Source organism: Vespa velutina, chromosome 10, assembly GCF_912470025.1.
Source record: "Vespa velutina chromosome 10, iVesVel2.1, whole genome shotgun sequence".
NCBI classification, from domain to species: Eukaryota; Metazoa; Arthropoda; class Insecta; order Hymenoptera; family Vespidae; genus Vespa; species Vespa velutina.
In genome coordinates, this window is record NC_062197.1 from 2223643 (window position 1) to 2228178 (window position 4536).

Genomic DNA, 4536 nt, shown 5'->3' on the forward strand with positions numbered 1-4536 from the left:
CAGAATAAGACCAATCGTATAGCTCCTACGTCGCAACAGGTAAGGGGTAAACGGAGTTTGATGCTTGATGGTAGCTTGCGTATGCATGCGTTTTCATAAAGAACGAAATATTATGATTATTATTTAGTAAAGGATTACAATTGATTATCAAAATATTAGTTGCCTTAATCTTACCGACCTAGACCGATCATCATTATCATAAGATGGCGGGAAAGGGATAAGGATTAATTCACAAATTCGTTTCGTCGTAAGGTGGCACTGAGTTCGCTCGAGGAATTACGGCGGGCTAATGTGCGGTATGTACGGGGGGGAAAAGAGAGATAAAGCGAGAGAAAGAGAGAGGTAGGAAGGAAGGAGGGTGGTACACGAGATACTAGAGGAAGAGGAGAGAGAGAGGTAGGGGAAAGAGGTTTCGTCGGACAGGCGCCTACGGCGGGAATCCAAGTGGCGCCAGCGTTAACGTAAGCGTCAGCCTTAGCGCCGGCCGTGCGTCCGGACCGGCCGATATCATCCAGGAAGTTACGAGCCGCACCTGTCCCATCATACTTCTCCCACCTCTCGTCTTTCTTCTCCTCGTCCTCGTCCTCATCCTCTTCGTCGTCGTCTTCGTCGTCATCGTCGTCATCGTCGTCGTAGCCATCGTCGTTGTCGTTGTCGTTGTTGTCGATTATGCAGGGCCGTCGCAGCTGCACGACGAAACCATTCCTCGAAACTTCCGCTGGAAGCTTGTTTGACGAGAAGGAATAGTCTAATAAAGGAAACGGAAAATTAAATAGCGCAGATCCGTTTTCGTTATAGTTAGGATCTAATATTTTTATATTATTAGACAAGTCGTCCAATTACGTTTATACGATCATACGAGTTAATATCGTTCATTCTCGATCGAATTTTCAAGTTTTCGAAAGTTAGACGACCGAGTCTGTAGTCTCCCGAGGAATACCTTAGCTCCGTCGCGTCACTTTGAATAATCAGTAATGCGAAATCTCGTAAGGACTGACGCCAGAGATGCTAATAACTATGAGGAACGAATAATGCTCGCTGATGTTAAGCGAGAAAAATGACATACGAGGATATGGAAAGATCCTTTTTATATTTATTTTCGTGTCATGCGTCAATAAAGATCTTTAAATGCGATTTTATAAATAATAGGTACATATCAAAGTCGAATCTCCGGTTGAATGATACTTACAGAATTCTACGCCGTTTTTTGGAGAGATAAACAGGTTGAAACTTCTTCGACGATGATTGGTCATTCTGACAGGGACGACCTACTACGTCCCGGTTCATTGGGCCGTCGAGTTACTGAAAAAAATTAGCACGGCCCAAGAATAGCGCGAAATGTCTTTGCGCTTTGCGAAAGATGAATTGTAGCGGAATCGTGAGTGGTCGATTCGAAGAACGACGATGATCACTCTCTCGTTCTCGCTTATGTTAGCTTGGAATTTGGAGCGTTGACATCGGCGCCAGGCGAGGGTTCAAACGCGGCTAGCGGAGAAAACTACAATTTTCTCTCTTTGTGTTGTGTCAAAGCTCGAGAAATCTCCGCGGAACGTGCGAGGACAGGAAATTAATAACGTGTAATCATATCCAGTCTTTTCTCTCTCTCTCTCTCTCTCTCTCTCTCTCTCTCTCTCTCTCTCTCTCTCTCTCTCTCTCCTTCTCTCTCTCATTTTGTTTTTATTCAAACTGTTGCTGTTATTATTAACACCGGGAGATCTTTTTGCAAAAACGAGATAAAAATATTCAAAAGTATAGATGAATTTTAGAAAAAGAAAAACAATTGAGAAATGTTTAAAAAATTGTTATAAGATCCGTCTTATAGGTATTTACGATTTAAATTGATTTGTTCATATGTTCCTTGCATCGGTTACATTGTTCTAACCAGGCGCCGTGTTGATAATCAGTCTCATCGTGACCCCACATTAGCCACTTTCCGCTTCGTTCGGCAGCGGGTGCCATCGGCGCGATATGTCAAGAATGGCGCCATGCTCCGTGAACGCTCGTTCCGTGGCATCGGGAGCGCGCCAGTAATTTTCACGTTTCGAAATAGAACAAAATAAAAGTAGTACGTACGGGCTTTCGGGCTCGCACTATGCGCTCGAAATCGTTTCTAAAGATGGCGCCGATGATGAGGACACGTCGACTTAACAACATCGGTGTCTCATACATCGCATCCTTTCTATCGTTGATTTTATCTTTCTTCGTTTGTTATTTATTGAAATTCAAGTGGGAAATCATAGTTTTGATGCGGAAGAAAGAGAGAAAAGGATAATATTATCGACGGGGTTAATTCGATCAAGGCACCAAGAAATCGGACGGCCCTGGAGAATTTTACCGAGCTTCATGGTGCCGTCTAGACGTGTGCAGAAGACGTAACATATACGTATATATGTATATATATATATATATATACACATACATATACATGTATGTGTGTTTGTGTTTGTATATATATATATATAATATATACATATTATATCGGTGAGAGTGGAAAGGAGAAAGAGCGAGGGACAGTTTGCGGAGGCCAGGCGCCTGATTACTAGCCAGCTCCGGACGCCAGACGTACATAACTAAATAACTTCCTAAATTCTATATCATTTAGGAACGGGCCTTCGAACGGACGAAATAACGCGTCTAGACGACGCTCGGGAGTCGGGAGGGTTGGGGAACGGGTGGGGAGAACGAGTTCCGATGCGAGTAGGCGTGCACTTACCCTTCTTTCTCTCTCTCTCCTTTTTTTAACATAATGCACTATATCTCTTTTCTTTGAGCGTTATGTTTTAAACAATAGCAGGTTTGCAACATTTCTTTTTTTTTTATTTTTTTTTTCATCATTATCGTAATTTTTTTTTTTTTGTTAAAAATTTTTTATAATCGATTATTAAGCCCAGGATGATAGTTAGTATAGAATACCATTATAAATTTGTCTTTTGGAATACCATAGAGGAAAGTCACGTCGGCTTATTACAATATTACGTCCACGAAATCGCGAAACGAGTTTCTAAAATTAGACAATTTATGAGCGACGATCGCACGACCGTGCAGTGGTATGCCACTCGGGATCCTTTTTTAGCGTTTCTCCTAATTTCTGCCTGGTCCGGCGCATACCTGCTCTCTTCCAAAGGCGGGTTTGGGATTAAAGAGCGTATCGGCATTTCTTTCGAGGATATCGAAGGTTATTATATATGTCTTCGAGCCGGGAAGATTTTGCAAGCCTATCCTTCCAATCAAAATCCAAACGCGTTATATCGTCGTACATGTTATCCTAATCTAATTATATCAATTTCATTAATTTCATACACAATATATGATTGATCAAATAATACTGACCAAACACTTTTCTTTTTTCAGATTGGACTATGTAATGAGAGTACATACGTGTTGTCAAAGATAGCGATATACACCTTGCGAATATATTGTCTGTGAGTAAAATTATTTTATATCAGATAAGGAAGAGTCTCTTTTGCCTGAATTTCACTTCAGCTTCTTTCGGCATTGAATGAAACATTTGGTAGTCGGTTCCGTAGGCATTAATGAACCGGTTTATTACTATTCTGTGTGAATGGAACATAAACACATATATGTACACATACATACATACATATATACAACATACATATATATATATATATATTATATACCATTGGGATTTGCGTGCGTTGACTCTACGAAACTTTCCCTTGGTGACCACGCCAATGTGGACGAGTACAAGAAGAAGACCAAGTTACAAGTTTGTGTCTAAGAAAATGGCGTAAGCGAAGGGCCGAAAGTTTCGTCGAGTCGACTGGACACTACGAAAAGATTGAAGGAAAAGTAGGAATATATATATATATATGTACATATATATATATATACATATATATATGTATGTGTGTACATATGCATTAGGATAATTGGTATTTGTTAGACAAAATTCGATTTTGCCATGTTCAATCGTAATTCCTTTGTCGTCGAAAGTGCGAGCTCGTCTTAAGTCGTCTTCCTCAGCAGAGAGACATCGTGACCGAAATTCGCCCCGGAATGTCGACCCCCGGGGTGAAACCACTCCATAATGATCGGTACTGGCGCCACGCGGAGGCGCTGGCGTCTGCCCGGCTCAGCCGATAGAGGAACCACGAACGAGCCAGTCTGACCGAGGCACCCGTCTCTCTTCGGACGAGTCCATCTTGCGTTTCTACCTCTCCCCTCTTTCCCTTTTTACCCTTCTTCCCACTTCTTTTCCACTTTAGATCGTCGTTGAAGTAGCGTCGACCGAGCCGCTGTGTTGGTTTCCCATTTCTCCCTCTCTATCTTTCTCTCTTTTCTCTTTCTCTCTCTCTCTCTCTCTCTCTCTCTCTCTCTCTCTCTCTGTCTCTCTGTCTCTCTGTCCGATCAACCAGGCTACATTAGATGCCGACGTATCTATTAATCTTTCCGTTCGTCGCGAATTATCTATCGAAACTTTCCTAGAGTATTCATTGGAAATGACAGGAAATTTTCTATACACATTTTAATGACGATAATAACAATGATAAAAAGTTTTTTCGTTGATCACGA